A 23,102-nucleotide genomic window follows, 5' to 3' on the forward strand; every position below is an offset into this window, starting at 1 on the left:
CCACTCAAAAGTTGAGATATCCTACTTTCTCTTTACTTGATATGCCCCTATTACAAAAGGCCAATCCCAACAAGCCCTTCGTTATTTCTTGATCCTCTCATAGGCTGACTCAATCTATCGAGAAATTTCCATCTAGACCAACTTGTCACTTGGGTACCTTGGGAGCTTCTTTGGATGGATAGATGCACCACTAACCTGAATGTATGTGAATGTTTGGAACTAGATAAAATATGCACCGAGAGCTGTGATCTATGCCTTGGCCTCATTAGACAATCTCTTTCCTTAGTCGCCTTCGATGAATCAAATGATGGAAAAGATAAAGGCATCATTCATAATCCTGTACTCTTTGCTTTGTCGTGAGAGCTTTTTCTTAACTAGCTGAGGATAAACTATATATGACCATGCGTTAGGATCCTGCATACTACCCTTTTTGTACAACCTGAGATAGTTGGTGGCTCTTGCTACAAGTAGATATATCACATAAGAATTCATATAGAACTTCTTCTTGTCCTTTACTGTCTGCAACTAATCACACAAGTTCTCACTAAGTGTGGTAGCCCAATCCAGTGGCATCTTTGTGTGTCTAATGGTTTCAATGAAATTAACTATGAATGGAGCAAGATGACCTGCTGCAAGCAATGCCATAATTCTGCTTAGGAGAATGATTGAATATCCAATGTCATCCCTAATGTATCCTCAAGCCATATCTACTTTGCTGATCATCTTTCCCCAAGATGGCTTCTCAATGAAGTATGAGGAATATATGATTTCCATGGCCTCCTGGTGATGGTCCTTATGCCACCTCTCAGCTGCTTCATATGAGAGCCTGATAAACTGATCAACTCTAGGTAAGTGAAAGACTTTCTTGATATTATTAGGTCATAGATCCAAGACTACTTCCCCAATGACGCTCTTTACCACCCTTTCCTTGGGAATAAAATGTTGGGATAAGGTCATAATCAATTTAGCTGACTCAACAGTCTTAGGATGTGATGCTGTATTTACCAATCCAGACCATATTAAGGTGGATCTCAAAGAAGATCTTTTAGTTGGGTTGTTACAAACCCTCAAAAATTCTCCCAAGTCTGTGTGTCCAAGTTCTATGTCTTTGATCTCAGAGTGTTCATTGTGTAATCATGACTTTGGGGTTACGCTTTGGAACTTGTATACAACTGGCTTTGCTATTGATCTAGATGTGGATGCCATTTGATTGTATTACCTGCACGTCACAAAGAAAAAAAAATTGATTAATTACTGGATACATTAAAAAAAGGATATTCAAAAAACCAATTTTATTTTACTTATGAATTTTTTTAATTTTTTTTATAATTTTCAATTTTACCCTAACTGACTCAAAGGAGACTTTCTCCTTCTTTTGGTTCTTGAACTATGAGTTTGGGAGTCAGAGGAAAGTAGGGGGTCCCCATTCCTAGTGAGGAATGGAGCGTGTGTTGTGGATACCACAACAAATAGCCCCGAAAAAGAAGAAGAAATGACCAAGGCATTTCTTAATCAGCAAACATTTCTCTGATTTGTGTCAAACACCAACCAAGCTTCGAACATTCCAAGCATCTTTTGGATGACTTCTTAGTCTAAATCTCAAAACTCGAAACCTTCTAGCTTAGTGTGTGCATTGTGTATTCATTCCTTTTGATGTGTCAAGCTGCAATCAATCAGAGTTTTCTAACAACTTGAAACAATCTTCCACTCCTCCCAACTCATTCATTTTGAATCTCCATGAAGGCATTTTATCAATCAATTGCTTGACCGGATAAGAGAATCAGTTTGAGGGCTCTTGGCGGGATGTCACGTTCTTTTAATTTCTAGCCTTTTGCATAATTTCTCTATATCATTCAACACATTACTTTTGATGAAACAATACTTTTGAATACAAGACACTTTGTTTTGCAACGTATCTTTAGCCATTTCAGATCTTTAAAATCCGTCAGACCTAACACTGTCTTTCATTTCTTTTTCTTTTTCTTTTTTAGAATTTTGTATCCTGACTATGCTTAGACTATGTAGTCAGAACATCAGTCTCATTTCTTGGATTCGATCTCTTACGAACATCCCTTGCGTTCCTATTTTAGAACTTTTTAAGAAACTCTTACGCCAAACAACGATCTTAGCAACCCTTTGAGGAGACCCCTCCTGTTTGAACTGGTCAGAATTTGGATCATTTCTCGTCATCTTTGACTTGAAATTGAACAACACCTAACACCATCAAATCTTTAAATTTGAAAAGTGTTGAGAGTTTGTTAGTCTAGGATTCTAATTTCCAAACTGAAAGTCCCTTTAATTCCATGAGAGATGTATGTTGCGCGCAATTTTTTTTTATTTTTTACTTTTTATTTTTTTTATTTTTTGAATTTTGAATTTTACCCTAACCGACTCAAAGGAAACTTTCTCCTTCTTCAAGTTCTCGAACTATGAGTTTGGGAGTCGAAGGAAAGTAGGGGGTCCCCATTCCTAGTGAGGAATGGGGCATATGTTGTAGATACCACAACAGCCACAGTCAGAGAAGACTCAAGAATCTTCTAGGGGTGGATATAGTGGGTCTAGTAGGTCAGGAGGCCCACAACAATCTGGATCACAGGATGCATGATCTTATACCTGAGGGCCATGCTACACTTGTGGTGGCATGGGTCACATAGCTAGAGAGTGTCCATAGGGACAGTCATCTAGTGGTCAAATAGGGGCTTCTTCATAGCCGACAGTTGGAGACATGGGTAGGTCCCATAGAGTTTTTGCAGCAGTTGATAATTGACAAGTTGAGCATCAGGCTATAGATGGAGTCAGTCAGGTAGCTAGTGCTAGAGCCTATCTGTATTATTGCATAGCAGACCCTAGCTCCTCAAGGTCGAGAGTTGGGCCAGGATAGGGTCCAATGGGATTGCTATGATGAGGTTGTGGCTTCATAGGAGGATGCAACACAGATGCAATCTCAATACCCTTATCTTTTTTATGAACTCTAGGACGAAGTTCATGCCTAGTGGGGAAGGATGTGAGGCCTTGCCTTGACCCTTCGAAGCCATAGTTGATACATTATTATTTTGATACTCACGACTTAAGATGTTGAGACATTATCAGATACTTGAACATATTATATTATTTCATGTTGTGTGATGTTACTTTTAGATATTTGAGTTCGTCATTTAATGCTTTATGAACATGTATGTTGACGAAATAAGTAAATGTAGGATTAACACTTTGATTAAAAGATTTTAATGATTAAGAATATGAGTAGGATGAGAGAAACCCTGATTGATTTTTAGATGTATGTTTTAATTTATGTGATTCCTTGATACATATATACATATGTGCATGTGATTTTATGGTACTACTGATGTGTGCAATGAGTGTGCAAGATATTTTAGCTGAGAAACCCGACAGAGGAATGGAACTGATCCCTATGTGCTTTTGTGGAAACCTTGTTGTTTGCAACTTAATTATTTTTGTGAGATGTATGAATGTATCTTTATGTGATCAGTAAATGTTAATGTTTCGTAATTGTGTTCTTATAGTGTCACTTGACACTCATGAATTGTTTATGTTTTTCAGCATGCTAGTTAGGATTATCTGAGCAATCTTTGGACCTAAGTCGGGTCAAGTTAGTATCATTTTCACTAATTTGTTTCAATCGAGTTTAGTTAATGCTAATTTGGATTAGTGCCTAATCTACATTTTTTGGAGTTGTTAGATGGTCCTAAATTTTTTCTATTATTTGTTTGGTCCCAAATCAATTCCTAAGGCCTTTAAACATGAAATCTTTATACCCAAGGGTTATGGGTATGGGTTGGGGGAATTTTCCACCCCCTAAGCACCTTTTGTTGACTTTTGAGGTCACTCAAAAAGTCTATTTTTGCCTTTGTACGAAAATTGGAAGTGGTTATCATGAGTTGCATAACCTCAACTCCACTTAATGGTTAACCTTAGGTTTGGTTGAGTTAGAAACTTCTAGATTTTTTAAGTGAGTGGGAGAAGTTATTGCCCTTTTTGGTGGTTGAGTTTGGATCTTATTTAGAGGCCCTTTTTGGAGTAGTTTTGGTTGTTACCCAATCTCTACTTTTAGAGAGAAGTCTTGGAAGATTGAAGGCAAGGAAGGAAAAGCTCTTCTCAATTTGTTCATATTACTATAACCTCTTTTTAAAGGCAGGAGTTCTTCATCTCCTTGATCATGTTGTTCATGTTTCTACATGATGTTTCATGCTTGTTTCATGCTTATGCTATTGTGTTGTTTATTGGTATGCTTGTATGTATGTTGGGTATAATTGGGAAAGATTGAAACCATGTTTTCTTGAATGCTTTCCTTTCATGTGTTGTTTTTTTTTTGTTTGAATTTCAAAGTTTTCTTGTATGGGTGTTTTGGCATTAATCACCCTTGGAGAGGGCAAAAGTGGCCAATTTTGGGAAAGGTCTTTTTGGTTGGACTCCAATAGTGTAGAGTCTCTTCTCAGGATGAGAAGAGGGAGAGAGGGTAGGGTGTTATGGGCCCCTACCTGTCAACACAAACCACATATTAGTTTTGGCATGTAAGAATGGAAGAACTGAAGTTCTTGAGTTATAGCCCGAATTGGGTACTTAGTTTGGTGTTGTGTCTAACATCTCCTATTGGAAAAATCCACCTTTCCCTAGTTTTGATTCATTGTGAATCCTATTGTGAAAACCTAGTATGAATATGCATGCTTGATTTTGTCTCTTGGTCATGCTTGTTTGACACCTGATCAAATTCTGTTCCCTCCATGATCTTAGCAATGTGTTGCAGAAATGATATGTACCCCTTGATAAGGGTCATGAAGTAAACTTATATTGGATATTTGAAATTTTTGGATTGGAATCCTATGTAAATTGTATTTCAAAACTTTGTTGTAGTGGCAACGACACCAGGTTTTCTTCCTAGTTCTTTCCTGGTTGAGCCTTTGAATTAGGTTGCCAATAAAATAGTGATTGAGTATTATTGCTTCTCATAAGTTTTCTTGTAATTTTCAATCATATGGATGCACATAAAAAATAAGATGAGGTGATGATGTTCAATTAGGCAAAATTTCAAGTTCCTTATATGTTGAAAACAAAAATTATGTTATGAACGTAGGTTCAGTTTCATGATTATTGAAAACCAAAAATCAATCTTGTAATGTTGTTTAAAGAAGATATTCAATTCTTGGCCCAACTATGTTTTAGCATAATTCAATAGCATTAATATATATATATATATATATATATATATATATATATATATATATATATATAGTTACCCTCCTTTGAATAATGGATAAAATTGGTATTCATACTTAGAAAAAAATTTATCTTTTGGCCTTTCGCTCTTAAAATTTCAACACTTAGAAAAATAAAGACTTTAAAAAAAAATTGTCCCAAGAGAGAAAAAACTCTCTGGTTTTTGTATGGGAAAGAAATTAAATTTCCCCCTTTGGTAACAGATAATATTCTATTGATCCTTTATTTCAAAGTTAATTTCAAAAAAAATAAAAAATTAAATAATTAAACAAATGTCGTAAAATATCCCAATGGCAATCCTAACTACTTATCTTTCTACCATAAACTCTACCACCCCACTTACTTAATTGCATTCACACTAGGCATAACAGTGAGGAAGAAAACACAAATGTTGTTGATGATGCCACCCCCTTGTCCCATCACCTTGAGTGAAGTATGCAAGTGGAAGGGAAAAAGTTTAAAAGTTTGTTTTTGTTGTTGTTATATCTTGATCCTGCTTAGCACTCTATTTACTTAACCTTTAAAAAGAAACCCCAAACTTTTTGGCATTAACCATTTTCTTCTTGGCCTCAGCTTTTGCTTGAAGGGGTATGATTAGTTTTTATCAAGTCAAACTAAGCATGTTTAGGGTGACATCACCCTAGTACCCCCATGATAGGAGCTCGCAACTTTATCTTACCCCTTGATTTATTGCATTGTGCTTGTTTATGTTTAAGACTTCTTTTTTTGAAGACTTCTCCCACCTTTCCACCTTGGGTAGCGCATGATCTTGGCTCAGGCAGAGTGCCACTATTTGGAAAGTGCTTGGGAAGCGCTAGTAGCATGGGAAGTAATAGAAGCCATTTTGGTAGTTGGGCACCACCTTGGGGAGATATGACATTTAGAAGTAGGTTAGTGTTAGTGGGAATAGATTATTTTAAGTTTTAGGTTTGTGGTTTTCTTTTGTAGTTATTTATTATAAGATTGGTTTTAATCAGATATTAATAAATCTGAATTGGTTAGTGCTTTAAAGTCATATGTCAGTTATCTTTAAGTATTGTTATTATTATGTTTTTTTTGTTAAGTGTAATTAGATTTAGATTAGTTATGACTTAATTAGTATTAATTAAAATGTTAGATCTTAGATAATTTTAGAAATGGTTAGTGTTTTGGTTTTTTTAATTGTTTGGTTGTTATGTAAGATTAGTTTAGTGTTCTTTTGATAATATTAGTTAGTTTGGAAATTAATTTTTATAATTAAATTATTATGTCTTTTTAAAAATATTCATATATGTTAGATATTAGTGTTTTTTTTAATTTATTTATCATCTTTTTTAGGTTGTTAATATATGTTTTAAGTTTTATTTTTAGTTTAATTATGGATTTGTTTTAATTCATTGGTAACTTAATTAATATGTTTAGGTTTTGGTACATTTTAATGTTAGTAATTTATTTCTTTTGATTGAACTTAGCATATCAAGGTTATAGTTGGTTTGTCATTTTATATTCTAGTTTTAGTTAGTGTTAGTTTTAAGAAATTTAATTATTATGTTTTTGTATATTAGTTATTACTGTGGACGTTTGTCAGAATAATTTAACATTGGACTATTGCTAGAAAAGTTAGTTTCCATTATTAGTATTGTTGGGACTAAAAATTGCATGGTCAATTTTGAGAACCATTGAAAAAATCAAGCCCTTAAATGCTTTTAAAATGCATGTGCTTGGTTGTACCCGGTTGTCCAGTTGAGACCCCTAGAGTGTTTAATGCTTCTAACACCTTTCATTCAGCGTGCCTAAGCATTTCATGAAGTTAAATTGAGTTTCTGAGTCATTTGGCAAAGTTCTATTTTTAGCTAATATCAATTTTGCATTTTTCACCGAAGTGTCAAGTAGCAATCAGAGGCCCAGTTTGAATTTGAATATCTTTTACCCAGGAATGTGTCATAGCTCACCACATTGGAGATGTTTGTATGCATATCAAAGAACCTATGTTTCAATTTTCAAGTCATTTTGAATCCGTTTGACTAGGTTTTGCACCCCCCAAAGTTGGTCATTTACTGTTTTGTGCATTTAACTAGTTGTTCACAATTCTGGGAAGCCCTATTCGACCAATCATTTCTTTGACCCAGTTGACCCAAATGAAAAAAATCTTTTTGAATTGTGTTCTATAGGTAAGAAACTTCATATGTTCCAATTTTGAGATCATGTCGAATCCATTTGATCAGTTTGCTAACATGATCAAAAACCCAGTTTGCATTGTTTTGTTACGGCTAAGGTATCCAGATTGATCCGTACCCCTATTTGGCATGTTATAATTTTGATCCTGTGATTGGCTAGCCTAAATGGATTGTACAATTGTGTTTTTTCCTAGAAATCCTTGAAGTATGCCAGTTCTTAAGTCATGAAGAATCAATTTGCACACTTTTCCAAATCAATTCCATTCGCAAAAATGCTTTCTGTCAGCATGTCCAGTTTGCAAATTTCTGAGTAGCCCACTTTGACTGATCGCCATTTACGCCCTATTATTCATCATGAGCCAAAATTGAATAGTCATACTCACCTCATGACGGAGTTTTAGCGCCCCAGTTTTCATCTCCCCATGTGCTCATTTGCCCAGTTTTCCAAGCTAAATCCGAACCTTGTTTGTTGTTTTTCTGACATGTTTTGTTGCAGATAAATCTGAGAAGGCGGCTTTGAGGGTCAATATCTTTTGACTCCTAATTCGTCATGGGATGAGATTCGACAAGCTGAGAGTGTGCAGAACAGAGATTTAGTGTGCTAGTTTCTAGAGCCTGGTCAGTTGTTCAGGTCAGTTTTCAAAGGCAGTCAACAGGAGCTCCTACCGCAAAAAATGATAGTTTGCGGATCAGTGGTGAAATGAGTTGTATTTGATTCTAATCAGTTCAACATGATTGATATATCAATTTGAAAAGTTAGTCACCCGAAAACGAAATTTTTTAGTCGGGTCACCATGTGACCTAACTCCAGTGATCAAGATATGGCTCTATCAGCATTGTTGCATTGCAAGGATGACTTAAGTCTTAATGGGGTCCAATTAATGTGACCCAACTGCTGAAGACTACAGAAAACTCATATTTGTAGATTGAAAGTTAATATGGGTGAAATTGATTTGTGAGGAATTATGAAAAGGCATTTGAGTGTGTGCTTATTGTTGCCATGAGACTTGCATTAAGGAACATCACTACCTATTTGAAAATTATATGCTAGAAATGATCCTAAAATGGAGTCTTCAAACATAGCGTGTGTCGCTAATTTAACCCTGGATTCTTGAGTTTGAGTTTGAAGATTGGAGGGTTTTTTCTCATCAAAGGCGAAATCACTTATGGTAGGTGGGGCACTTATTGTGAATTATAGATCACAGTTGGACACTGTAGTGTGGATTTTCTATCATAGAAAGGATTTGGCTGGGATTCATTACTTATTTCCATCAGCTTTGAGAAGCTCAAAATTATGGTCAAATTGTTTGTGGTCCAACCAAAGCATTACAAGCAACACATAACCAAGTTGCAACACCTAGCTAGGCATTCATGCCAAGACATGGTCAAGGATCACAATCACCACATCAATGCCCCCTAGTTCATCAATCTGCATTACCTCGTCTTAGCAGCCAGCAATCTATGGCTCAGCTACCATGAAATTTTTGAGTTTTATGCCCAATTTTCCACCACATTTGGTGCCCCTAAGCCGACCCCTGCATCGGAGAAACCTTGCAATCTTAGCGCAAGGAAAAGAAAATCAGAGAAAAGTCCATGCTAAAGATAGAGTTAGAACCAAGTTGCAGCAGAGAAGTCTAAAGATAAGCAGCCAGTGATGATGTAAAAAATGCCCATATCCATGCAGGGGGACATCTTTAATGTCTACATTGGTATTCAGTTGCAAAAACGTGCTTGTTGCTGAGTGGGAGGTCCACATTATAAGTAAAAGAAGGGATCCACAGTCACAAGGCAAGACACCTACGCTAAGGGAAGGAGGCGTTAGTGATGCACAACAGCAGGAGGATAGGTACTCACGTCCATGAAGCCTGCAGCTCATGCCATAGTCCAAGCAACGTGAGTAGCAGGATCCAATAAAGCTGCTGAAAACAAAGAAATATTAGCAGGCAGGGGAAGATCTAATAAGATGAAATCAGAACAAGAAAAATGTTGTAGGAGAAGGCTCAAGCAAAAACAATCACGCAGTCAAGGAAAAAATCCCGCAAGCAGAGGAGTTTCTAATGTCATGTCTAAAGGAACTGACGTAAGTATGGAGAAAAACCCATGCATCAATCAAAATTGGCAATGAAGAGAATCAATGCTCACAAGAAGATTGAAGTCGTAGTCTATAGTGAATGGAGGCAGGACCACGTTTCAAGACCCCATTCTCCTTTCATGTTAAAAGAAAACTTGCATAGGGTGCAGAGGTAAAACTAGAAAGATTATCCCATATTGCCGGTGGATATGCTTTCTAAATCATTTAAATGTAAGTCCACTCACATGGTATCGTGTCCATAAGACATAAGGTTTCTTGGAAACTCAAGATTGCGCGTGGGTCCGACTTGGACAACTAGAGGCGACTAAGCAATAGTATTTTGACCAAAAAATGTGCAAAACAGAGATGACGTTAGCAAACATGGAGAGGCCGAGAAAGCGTAAAATCCGGCTAGTCGCTATGTCACTAGCCGAAAAATCTCAAAAAATTCGGCTAGCGAGGTAGCGAGGTCGCCGAAAAACCCCAAAATCTGGCAAGAGTTAGAATGCCAAGCAGGTCTTGCCTAGCAACAAATTGGTGAATGAGAAGGTGCCATGTGGCAGATGGTGCAGGCCTGAGCGAATCAAGAGGCGACACATGGCATCGGTCAATAGAGGTTTGACTACAGTTTTAAGGAGCAAGGAAAATGTAAAGAGTAATAAAAAATTAAATATTTTATTATCATTTTCTCATAACATTGGCGTGCAGTTTTTACTTCTTAAATAAAAGGAGTTTCATTTTGTAAAGTTTTAAACTTTATGAAATATTTAAATTTTGCGAAATTTAAATTCAAAGAAGTGCAGGCATGAACTTTTAGCCAGAGGGGACATTTTCAAATGGCAATTTCAGGCACTTCCGGTAACCAAAATATGAAGTGTTATATATCGCCGGAATCAGGAGAAGACGAACTTTCCAATTCTGGAGTTAGTTTTTACACAGGTATCAGTCAGTTTGAGCTACACGAGGTTTTCTATCAGGTACCTTAAAGTGCAACCATATTCATACCAAGAAGTTCAGATTTGTTTTTTGTCAAGATAATGACCTAGATATCAGTAGAAGGCAATGGAAATGTAGTTAGGGTCGAATTTGTCCTGATTTACTCAGTAAAAACTCATTTTCACTGGCTTTTTCATGGGGAAATCAGATTTTTTGACAAGTAAAGGGTTTTCATCATTAGGCATAGATATTTTGCAAAGTTTGTTACAGATTAATGATGAAAAAAAATCAAATCAGAATGGGAGATGGAAGGAAGAAGTTATTCAGTTACAGAGGATTGAATTTCAAGTGGACACTTGTCATCTTCAGAATAGATCCGAGAATTCTTTCTCTTCTATATCTTTCTTTCTTGCTTCCATTGAAAGGGTTCCAGTTTTTGCACTGAGAAACCATTCTTCAGCATTTTCTCTTGTATTGAACAGCATTTTAAGTTTTATGCAGATAGTTCTTTTCTATTAGGTGATCTATGGGTTATTTTCTGTACATTTCATGTATTTGATTTCAAGGAAAACAAATAAAGTGCAGCAAAAGTTTGAAGTTCAGTTTGAATCTTGTCTCCTGATTATGGCTCTGTTATTTCTTCTAATTTGTGATCAAAGAGCATGAATTAGGTTGCATTACATTTTGAAATGTATGTGGTTAAAATGCCTTGCTTATGGAACAAAGAACCATGTAATTGCTTGATATTTGTCACAGGGTTTGCAGATTTCATGATAGGATTTTCTGAGTATGAGATTCATTCTGTAGCAGATGTCTATTCACAAGGTGAAAGATAGATTAGGGATCTTAATGTAGAGATACGTTTGAGGTTTCCAGGAGATGTATGGTTATGATTCATTTAATTGCCCAATAGATAAGGCACTGGTCAGAGATAGGATCATTAAGTTCTGTTGCTCATACTTGGGTCTTGCTGATATCAACATATTAAATCAATTTTCCCTTTTATGTTGAAAGCTACTCAATGTTAACCCACACTTAGCTTGCCAGTTTCATGAGTTATGTTCTTAGCTAGTTCATGCTTATGATTCCTGGTTGAGTATAGAAGAAATAAGGGTTTTATCTGCTTCATATTAGATTCAGTGTATGCTTTGACAACTGGTACCATATAAAGAATCTACAGGTCTACTCGCCTAGGTTTTGCAGAGCCTGAAGTAGAAGAAGGGTCATGCCTTATAGTTGGCCTGGTGTCTGAATGGATGTGTTGATAATGGGAGTTAGCTGCCCCTAGATGCATCTTGTTCTCATTAGGGTAATTGGAAATGGGTAACATTTTCACACTCCAACAAAATGGCGACTCTGCTAGGGAATTGCATATAGAAAGAATAAAAATCTCTGCCATGAAACAGATTGGATATATCATATCAATAGCAAGATGTGTTCCTTTTCCTTGCTAAAGTTTCATGTCCCCAAGTTAAGCTTTATTCATTATCAGCAGTATGTTGAAACTAGATGAAAATTGTGTTCTATGACTGTCATAGGTCTATCTTCAATCAGTCCAGTTTTCAAATACTGTTGAGAAAGTTTCAGAGTCAAGAATTCATTTATAAAGTGTAAATTCTTTTCAAGATAATAATGATCTGCAAGTTTTTCCTACATTGAAAGTCTGGTTCAGATTTGTCAAGAGACAAATTATTGTTTTATTTCTCACTAAGCGTGAGTGGCGACTCTCAAATCTCTGTACCAATTTGTTCCTAGTTGATTTCATTGCAAAATTTTGAAGGACTTTCAGTTGTATGGGCAGATCTGAAGCTTTTGGTAGTTTCTTGAAAAGGAGTTTCAAATTCTTGATAAATTTTTAAGTGCTGGTTGCAATCTATTGTTATAAATAATTGAAATATAAAAATAGATCACAACAGTGGTTATTTCATTCCTCTTGCAAAGAGGTGGCGACTCTACAAAGTTTGATCAGTGGTGTAAAGGATTTTCAGTCTTGCACCTATGCCAAATCAGCAGATCCAAGTTCAGTATCAGCACTGGAGGTATTTTGATTTTCATGCTTCTTTTCATGGAAGTCAAGTGTTTAAAAAAGTTGCCTCTATTCAGTGATTTTCAGCACTAGAAAGAAGAGGTAGAAATTTTGTTTTATAATGGAGTCAGATCTCAGATCTGAGATTAGGTTGCCAAATTTTGAGAGTCTAGAAACTGTGAATGATAATATTGCTATGTTGAACACAATGGTTTACAAAAGGATTATCAATATTATAAGAACTGAAGTAGGTAGTACTCAAGGTCTAAGTGTCGAACAATGTTATTTAAGGCTTAAGTCAGTAATCAGTAAGATGCCTTTTCATTGTAGACCTAAGGAATCTTCAATGCCTAGTGTTTTCCTTGATGTTCTTGTACCCGATTCAGTCAATTGGCCAGCACCTATAAGATTACAAAAGTTTTTACAAATTGAAAGATTCATTCAAGAGATGGAAGATGATGATTACATATTTCATATTATGTCTCTTGATGATGATGATAATGAGTGTGCTGAAAGCCAAGGTAGTAATGAATACAATGAGTCCATAGAGCAAGATAATCTATCTTCTGATTGTGAAGAGGTGGATTCAAATGTTACTGAATCAGGTAATAGTGATCAGCATGAAGAGGATGGATATAAAAGAGAAGATAAATTAAGTTACAGTACATATGAAGTTGAAGAAAGTTGTAACAACAGTAGATCCAGTGATTGCCATGATAAGAAAGAATGTTGTAATAATTTTGATTCTCCAGATTGTTACACTAAGGATCCTACTGTTGTAAGTTCTTCATGTTATCCAGATGACCATCACAGCCAGGAGAAGATTTTTGAGGCAATCTTCTTGAGTTCTGATGAAATCTCTATTTTGTTGGCTCATGAGTTTGAAAAGCTCGTAAGTATTTCTAAGGATCTTCACATGTTCTCTCATAATACTTTCTCATTCAGTCAAATCAATTTCCCAAAGTTTGACGTGGAAAAAGAGGTAGAATCCAAATGATCTTTGTTAGACTTTGGAGGTGTAGGTGACAGTTCCTCAAATGTCTTTGCACATGACGATTTGTTGGATGTAGAGAATGTTAATGAAGGGAAGTTTAATGCTGTTTCAGATTCTTTCCATGCTAGTTATGTTACAATAAGTTTTGAGTTTTCATATGATGAGGAGGAAAATAGTGAAGGTTGTCAATCAGATTATAGATTTTCTTCATGTGCTAATAAGTCTTGTAAAGATGAGTTCAAGGTGTATTCCGACATTCAGTTTGATGAAGAAAATGATAGTGATCAGCATAGTCTAGATCAACACTTTCAGAATGAATTTTCATATATGGTGACTAATCAATGTTTTGAGTGTGAAAAGGTTTCAGAAAAGGATAAATCTGATGGAAAGTGTAACATGGTTGCAAGTAGGCAACGATCAGATTTCACATACTCTTCATTTATGGAAGCACAAGGTGAGTTACCATCTGATTCATGTAACTCGTTGAATGAAGTTGAATATGAGCACTTTGTTTTTCCAGTTGAAATAATCCATGATTCAATCAGTAGTGATCAGTTTCAGTTTGATATCAGTTGTTATGGTCATGCTGATCCATTTTTTCATAGTGGGCAAGATGAAGAAAGTATGTTTGATTTTTATATGCACTATGAAGATGACGATAGTTTTGTTTTGCCTATTGAGCTAATTGCAAATGTTGATACGTTGGGTGAAACAAATGATAATGAGAATTTCAGTTTACCTCAGGGAGATGTGAATGAGAATCAGGTGTTTGATAGAGGTAAAAAGTTCTGAAACTTTTTGGTGGCCTGCAGCCATCGTATGTACATAGTCTTGGTAGTTGTAGTTGTTTCCTTGCTTTCAATAAGCTGTTTGAGGGAAGTTCTGAAGTTTTTGGGAATGGTCTACTTCCTCCAGAGATCTAAATCCTTGTCATGCCCGCAAGGGTCATGCATCCCCAGACAGAGCCACTGTTGGGACTAAAAATTGCATGGTCAATTTTGAGAACCATTAAAAAAATCAAGCCCTTAAATGCTTTTAAAATGCATGCGCTTGGTTGTACCCGGTTGTCCAGTTGAGACCCCTAGAGTGTTTGATGCTTCTAACACCTTTCATTCAGCGTGCCTAAGCATTTCATGAAGTTAAATTGAGTTTCTGAGTCATTTGGCAAAGTTCTATTTTTAGCTAATATCAATTTTGCATTTTTCACCGAAGTGTCAAGTAGCAATCAGAGGCCCAGTTTGAATTTGAATATCTTTTACCCAGGAATGTGTCATAGCTCACCACATTGGAGATTTTTGTATGCATATCAAAGAACCTATGTTTCAATTTTCAAGTCATTTTGAATCCGTTTGACTAGGTTTTGCACCCCCCAAAGTTGGTCATTTACTGTTTTGTGCATTTAACTAGTTGTTCACAATTCTGGGAAGCCCTGTTCGACCAATCATTTCTTTGACCCAGTTGACCCAAATGAAAAAATTCTTTTTGAATTGTGTTCTAGAGGTAAGAAACTTCATATGTTCCAATTTTGAGATCATGTCGAATCCATTTGATCAGTTTGCTAACATGATCAAAAACCCAGTTTGCATTGTTTTGTTACGGCTAAGGTATCCAGATTGATCCGTACCCCTATTTGGCATGTTATAATTTTGATCCTGTGATTGGCTAGCCTAAATGGATTGTACAATTGTGTTTTTTCCTAGAAATCCTTGAAGTATGCCAGTTCTTAAGTCATGAAGAATCAATTTGCACACTTTTCCAAATCAATTCCATTCGCAAAAATGCTTTCTGTCAGCATGTCCAGTTTGCAAATTTCTGAGTAGCCCACTTTGACTGATCGCCATTTACGCCCTATTATTCATCATGAGCCAAAATTGAATAGTCATACTCACCTCATGACGGAGTTTTAGCGCCCCAGTTTTCATCTCCCCATGTGCTCATTTGCCCAGTTTTCCAAGCTAAATCCGAACCTTGTTTGTTGTTTTTCTGACATGTTTTGTTGCAGATAAATCTGAGAAGGCGGCTTTGAGGGTCAATATCTTTTGACTCCTAATTCGTCATGGGATGAGATTCGACAAGCTGAGAGTGTGCAGAACAGAGATTTAGTGTGCTAGTTTCTAGAGCCTGGTCAGTTGTTCAGGTCAGTTTTCAAAGGCAGTCAACAGGAGCTCCTACCGCAAAAAATGATAGTTTGCGGATCAGTGGTGAAATGAGTTGTATTTGATTCTAATCAGTTCAACATGATTGATATATCAATTTGAAAAGTTAGTCACCCGAAAACGAAATTTTTTAGTCGGGTCACCATGTGACCTAACTCCAGTGATCAAGATATGGCTCTATCAGCATTGTTGCATTGCAAGGATGACTTAAGTCTTAATGGGGTCCAATTAATGTGACCCAACTGCTGAAGACTACAGAAAACTCATATTTGTAGATTGAAAGTTAATATGGGTGAAATTGATTTGTGAGGAATTATGAAAAGGCATTTGAGTGTGTGCTTATTGTTGCCATGAGACTTGCATTAAGGAACATCACTACCTATTTGAAAATTATATGCTAGAAATGATCCTAAAATGGAGTCTTCAAACATAGCGTGTGTCGCTAATTTAACCCTGGATTCTTGAGTTTGAGTTTGAAGATTGGAGGGTTTTTTCTCATCAAAGGCGAAATCACTTATGGTAGGTGGGGCACTTATTGTGAATTATAGATCACAGTTGGACACTGTAGTGTGGATTTTCTATCATAGAAAGGATTTGGCTGGGATTCATTACTTATTTCCATCAGCTTTGAGAAGCTCAAAATTATGGTCAAATTGTTTGTGGTCCAACCAAAGCATTACAAGCAACACATAACCAAGTTGCAACACCTAGCTAGGCATTCATGCCAAGACATGGTCAAGGATCACAATCACCACATCAATGCCCCCTAGTTCATCAATCTGCATTACCTTGTCTTAGCAGCCAGCAATCTATGGCTCAGCTACCACGCAATTTTTGAGTTTTATGCCCAATTTTCCACCACATTTGGTGCCCCTAAGCCGACCCCTGCATCGGAGAAACCTTGCAATCTTAGCGCAAGGAAAAGAAAATCAGAGAAAAGTCCATGCTAAAGATAGAGTTAGAACCAAGTTGTAGCAGAGAAGTCTAAAGATAAGCAGCCAGTGATGATGTAAAAAATGCCCATATCCATGCAAGGGGACATCTTTAATGTCTACATTGGTATTCAGTTGCAAAAACGTGCTTGTTGCTGAGTGGGAGGTCCACGTTATAAGTAAAAGAAGGGATCCACAGTCAGAAGGCAAGACACCTGCGCTAAGGGAAGGAGGCATTAGTGATGCACAACAGTAGGAGGATAGGTACTCACGTCCATGAAGCCTGCAGCTCATGCCATAGTCCAAGCAACGTGAGTAGCAGGATCCAACCAAGCCGCTGAAAACAAAGAAATATTAGCAAGCAGGGGAAGATCTAATAAGATGCCATCAGAGCAAGAAAAATGTTGTAGGAGAAGGCTCAAGCAAAAACAATCACACAGTCAAGAAAAAAATCCCGCAAGCAGAGGAGTTTCTAATGTCATGTCTAAAGGAACTCACGTAAGTATGGAGAAAAACCCATGCATCAATCAAAATTGGCAATGACGAGAATCAATGCTCACAAGAAGATTGAAGCCGTAGTCTATAGTGAATGGAGGCAGGACCACGTTTCAAGACCCCATTCTCCTTTCATGTTAAAAGAAAACTTGCGTAGGGTGCAGAGGTAAAACTAGAAAGATTATCCCATATTGCCGGTGGATGGGCTTTCTAAATCATTTAAATGTAAGTCCACTCACATGGTATCGTGTCCATAAGACATAAGGTTTCTTGGAAACTCAAGATTGCGCGTGGGTCCGACTTGGACAACTAGAGTCGACTAAGCAATAGTATTTTGATCGAAAAATGTGCAAAACAGAGATGACGTTAGCAAACATGGAGAGGTCGGGAAAGCATAAAATCCGGCTAGTCGCTATGTCGCTAGCCGGAAAATCTTAAAAAATCCGGCTAGCAAGGTAGCGAGGTCGTCGGAAAACCCCAAAATTCGACAAGAGTTAGAATGCCAAGCGGGTCCTGCCTAGCAACAAATTGGTGAATGAGAAGGTGCCATGTGGCGGATGGTGCAGGCCTGAGCGAATCAAGAGGCGACATGTGGCATCGATCAACAGAGGTTTGACTACAGTTTTAAGGAGCAAGGAAAATGTAAAGAGTAATAAAAAATTAAATATTTTATTATCATTTTCTCATAACATTGGCGTGTAGTTTTTACTTCTTAAATAAAAGGAGTTTCATTTTGTAAAGTTTTAAACTTTATGAAATATTTAAATTTTGCGAAATTTAAATTCAAAGAAGTGCAGGCATGAACTTTTAGCCAGAGGGGACATTTTCAAATGGCAATTTTAGGCACTTCCGGTAACCAAAATATGAAGTGTTATATATCGCCGGAATCGGGAGAAGACGAACTTTCCAATTCTGGAGTTAGTTTTTACACAAGTATCAGTCAGTTTGAGCTACATGAGGTTTTCTATCAGGTACCTTAAAGTGCAACCATATTCATACCAAGAAGTTCAGATTTGTTGTTTGTCAAGATAATGACCTGGATATCAGTAGAAGGCAATGGAAATGCAGTTAGGGTCAAATTTGTCCTGATTTACTCAGTAAAAACTCATTTTCACTGGCTTTTTCATGGGGAAATCAGATTTTTTGACAAGTAAAGGGTTTTCATCATTAGGCATAGATATTTTGCAAAGTTTGTTACAGATTAATGATGAAACAAAATCAAATCAGAATGGGAGATGGAAGGAAGAAGTTATTCAGTTACAGAGGATTGAATTTCAAGTGGACACTTGTCATCTTCAGAATAGATCCGGGAATTCTTTCTCTTCTATATCTTTCTTTCTTGCTTCCATTGAAAGGGTTCCAGTTTTTGCACTGAGAAACCATTCTTCAGCATTTTCTCTTGTATTGAACAACATTTTAATTTTTATGCAGATATTTTCTTTCTGTTAGGTGATCTATGAGTTATTTTCTATACATTTCATGTATTTGATTTCAAGGAAAACAAATAAAGTGCAGCAAAAGTTTGAAGTTCAGTTTGAATCTTGTCTCCTGATTATGGCTCTGTTATTTCTTCTAATTTGTGATCAAAGAGCATGAATTATGTTGCATTACATTTTGAAATGTATGTGGTTAAAATGTCTTGCTTATGGCACAAAGAACCATGTAATTGCTTGATATTTGTCACAGGGTTTGTAGATTTCATGATAGGATTTTCTGAGTATGAGATTCATTCTGTAGCAGATGTTTATTCACAAGGTGAAAGATAGATCAGGGATCTTAATGTAGAGATACATTTGAGGTTTCCAGGAGATGTATGGTTATGATTCATTTAATTGCCCAATAGATAAGGCACTGGTCAGAGATAGGATCATTAAGTTCTGTTGCTCATACTTGGGTCTTGCTGATATCAAAATATTAAATCGATTTTCCCTTTTATGTTGAAAGCTACTCAATGTTAACCCACACTTAGCTTGCCAGTTTCATGAGTTATGTTCTTAGCTAGTTCATGCTTATGATTCCTGGTTGAGTATAGAAGAAATAAGGGTTTTATCTGCTTCATATTAGATTCAGTGTATGCTTTGACAACTGGTACCATATAAAGAATCTACAGGTCTACCCGCCTAGGTTTTGCAGAGCCTGAAGTAGAAGAAGGATCATGCCTTATAGTTGGCCTGGTGTTTGAATGGATGTGTTGATAATGGGAGTTAGTTGCCCCTAGATGCATCTTGTTCTCATTAGGGTAATTGGAAATGGGTAACGTTTTCACACTCCAACAAGTATAATATGTTTTTTAGGTAATGTTGGTTGATTTGATTCGTTAAAGGAAGTAATATAGTATCATTGTGCTAGTAATTAGTAATTGATAAGTTGAATCTCAGTTTGTATTAATGTTAATTGTAGAGATTAGTTAGTTTCAAAGTTGTTAGAATTTTAACATTATATTTTAATCATGAATTATTATTAGTTAGTTTTGGTTATTAATTTAGTTGACATTTTAAATCTAATTAAGTTTTATTTTGATAGTAATTTTAATGCTATTGTTTATAAAATTGTATTCTAAGTTTAAATATTTTATAAACATTGATTAAATTATTGTTGCAAATTATTTTTATAAGTCAGAAATGAAATAGTGAAACAAATGACAATATCAAACTTAGAGTATTTTTAATTATTAACTTGAAAGAAAAATTGGTGTGTGTTTTTGCCCTCAAAATTTGGGCATGACACATCAACCAAAACATCAAAGAAATTACAAGAAAAAGTAACTAGAAAACTAAAATATACAACATCAAAATAAGTTTACTTCCATTCCAAATCCTTCCTCCAACTTGTCCAATGTACTATTTCATGTTTTGGAGACAAAATATATATAATTTAGAAGCAAATTAAACTCTCCAACCAACCTATAACTACACATTAACACCTTTAAACCAACTTTTAAAAAGTAGTCACCAAGTTGTAAAAGTTGTCATTATAATTTTTGCAACTTTTGAACAACTTTTACAATTATTATCCAAATGACTTCAAAATTGACCTTAACCCTTGAAATATTATTAAAATAACTTTAGGACTTAAATTATATCAGTTTCACTCTATTTTTATATATTTTAGTGGTTTTACCACACTTGAATAAGTGCACCTCCACCATACTCCCCAACTTTGAAAATTTTCCAAGTCCTCTTGGAAATGGGGTTTCAAAAGATCTCTTCATCTTCACTTTTGGTCTTTCAATCCTTTTTCTTGAGAATATGAACTTGTTCAGAACAAATTTATGTCCTCTCCAATATTATTTCTTCAACACCTACATTGAAATGAGTATGATAAAAAAATTAAGTGCAAAAATCAATTGATTAGTATCAAAATCAATAAAAAATTTTACATCTTTCTTCTCCAATATTCTTGGTGGCTCTTCTCTTTTACCATCATTCTCATCATAAATCTAATCACTCTCTAATATTTGTTCATTTTCATCCTTTATCTCTAAAAATAATTCATCATAACCATTTTTAGCAATGTCCATCTTCATGGAGTCTTTGATTGGTTCAACTTCCATATTAGATTCAATCAACTCTTCCTCTTTTGTTTCTTCTATACTTGTTTCTCTTTGCTCTTCTTTAAGTTCATTCTCTTTCACCACATCTTTTTCAACCTCTTGAAGCTCTGAGAAATTAAATTCTTCATCTCCCCCACCATTTGCAATTTTCTGCTCTAGGATTTTAAGAAGTGCCTCCAACTTCTTTGTATTATTTTTGGCTTCTTTTTTGAATCTTCCCATCTCCCCTTGTCTATTCTTTTTTCTTCCTTCTTCTTCTATAATGGACCCTTACCCTCAAAATTACCATGCATCAATTTCATAAATGAATCCATTTTCAGGAAAGTATCTTTCACGTTTCTTCCTATTGTCTTTGATACCTCTCCTTAGTCCTTTCCCCTACCTTCTCTCTTGGCCTAGTCTCTTGGTATCTAGTTTCTTTCTTCAACTTGTAAAAGACAAAAACACAACCGCAAAATATCTTTTGCCTAGACCTTTTGGGCTCTGATACCACTTAATGCAGAGAGGACAACAAAATTGTGCTATATGGGCCTTCCATGAAACTTTTAAATTATAGGTATGGATTCACATTTATAATATTTTCCAATAATTGAAATGAATGCAAGAACGTCACATCTTTTAATAACAATTTCTCAACTAGGGCAGAATTTAAAACCCTTAATCAATCCTTAATAACTTCCATAAATGAAAGAATGAAACCAATCCTTTTTGTGAGACTCAGTAAAAGTGAGTTAGAAACATTGTCACCAAGTTATAGCCAAATCTGAGCAAGGAAATAAAAGTTATTACAATTTCCTCAAAATTGATCATATTATGACAGAATTTGACCTGTCTTCACTAAAACAGCCATAACTTCTTCCAAACATAATAAAAATCATCTAAACCAAAACCAAATCAAATAAAATCATATACCTTTCTAAAAATGTAAGTTTTAGGTCTATATCATTCACAATGAGTTTGCATCAACCAAAACATCAAACAAATTGTAGGAAAAAATAACCAAAAAACTAAAATATACAACATCAAAATAAGTCTTCTTCCATTCCAAATCCTTCCTCCAACTTCTCCAACTTACCATTTCATGTCTTGGAGACAAAATATATATAATTTAGAAGTTCATGAAAGTCTCCAACAAACCTTTATCTACTCATTAACACCTTTAAACCAACTTTTAAAAAGTTGTCACCAAGTTGTAAAAGTTTTCATTAATTTTTGGTAACTTTTGAACAAATTTTACAATTATTATCCAAATGACTTAAAATTTTCCCTTAACCCTTTAAATATTATTAAAATAAATTTAGGACCTAAATTATATTAGTTTCACTCTATTTTTGTACATTTGAGTGGGTTTACCGCACTTGAATAGGTGCCCCTACGCTATGGAGCTATCCAAGATAACTATGGATTTGAGATTACTTGAGGTCTTCTACCATAAAATTTGCAAGATTTTTCCATTGAATGAAAAGATTGAGAATATAAATGATTAGTAAAAGACTTTGAGAGAAGAAGAGATCATAGAGGAGGAAAAGAAATTAGGTCCTCATAATCAGCTAATTCATGTATAACACTTTAATAAGATGTATTTCAAAATAACATAGTACATAATTTTGAGAGCCTTTCATTTTGGTTATTAGTGAGGGTGATACATTGGCTAAAGTAAAAGAAAGGATAAAAAAGAGGTTGTAGGTTCCTCCTGATGAACTTTCCTAGCAAAAAATTTCTTTCCTCTCCTTGCATCATCCAAAATATCTTTAAGACACAGATACCATGTCTACTTATTTTTAGAAGCATCATGTTTATGGAGCCTCAGAGTAGTACCTTGGGCTAGAGCATTCTAATCGCATAGAAAAGGAATCTCACCAAGCTAATTAGAACACCATAACTTTGAGAAACCTATAGATATATAAAATTGAGCTCTAAACTTGAAATGCACAAACTTGAGGTTAAATGATTGCACCTTCAGATGCCCTTATTTTGATGTACATAATTTGAGAAGACTTTTACAATTGCACTAAGTTAAATTAAGCATTCAACCACTCATGTGCCTAAGTGGTAGTTATAGTTAATTGTCTCTCCTCTTGTATGTAATTACTTCTTATGAATATCTCTTTATATTTCTTGGAATTAATAGTGCTTGCCTTTTATTTAAAATTTCAATATAGAATTGGAATGTTGAGAGTTTTGAATTTTCCATCTAGATTTAAAAAAATATATGTGCATAAGAATAGATTAAATATATCTTACCATATTAGGAGTAGGTCTTTGCAACTTCATTTTCCTTTCCACTACTGGGTTGAACATAGTTTCGTAATCACTTGGACCCTGAGGCATACTTTGATACACAACTAGATCTATAATAATTTAAGATGGTGTCTTCATAAGGGTCTCCAAAGGTTTTTGTGAAACAAACATAAATTGTAGAGATAAGAACTCTTATTAATCAAAAGAAACATAAAAATCATTTTTCACATGTACCATCAGCTAGAATATACATAGGCTTCATAAGCAACTTATAATACCATACAAGCATTTTTACACTATGTTGAAA

General features: G+C 35.4%; 1 pseudogene; it reads left to right on the plus strand.

Moving 5' to 3' along the window:
- LOC149572726 (ubiquitin C-terminal hydrolase 12 pseudogene) overlaps positions 1-22,426 on the plus strand; it is a 70,732-nt pseudogene extending 48,306 nt beyond the window's left edge.
- Positions 22,427-23,102: the final 676 nt, after the last annotated feature.

This window comes from Cupressus sempervirens, chromosome 2 (genome assembly GCF_028749045.1).
Source record: "Cupressus sempervirens isolate cs-2001-9-10 chromosome 2, ASM2874904v1, whole genome shotgun sequence".
NCBI lineage: Eukaryota > Viridiplantae > Streptophyta > Pinopsida > Cupressales > Cupressaceae > Cupressus > Cupressus sempervirens.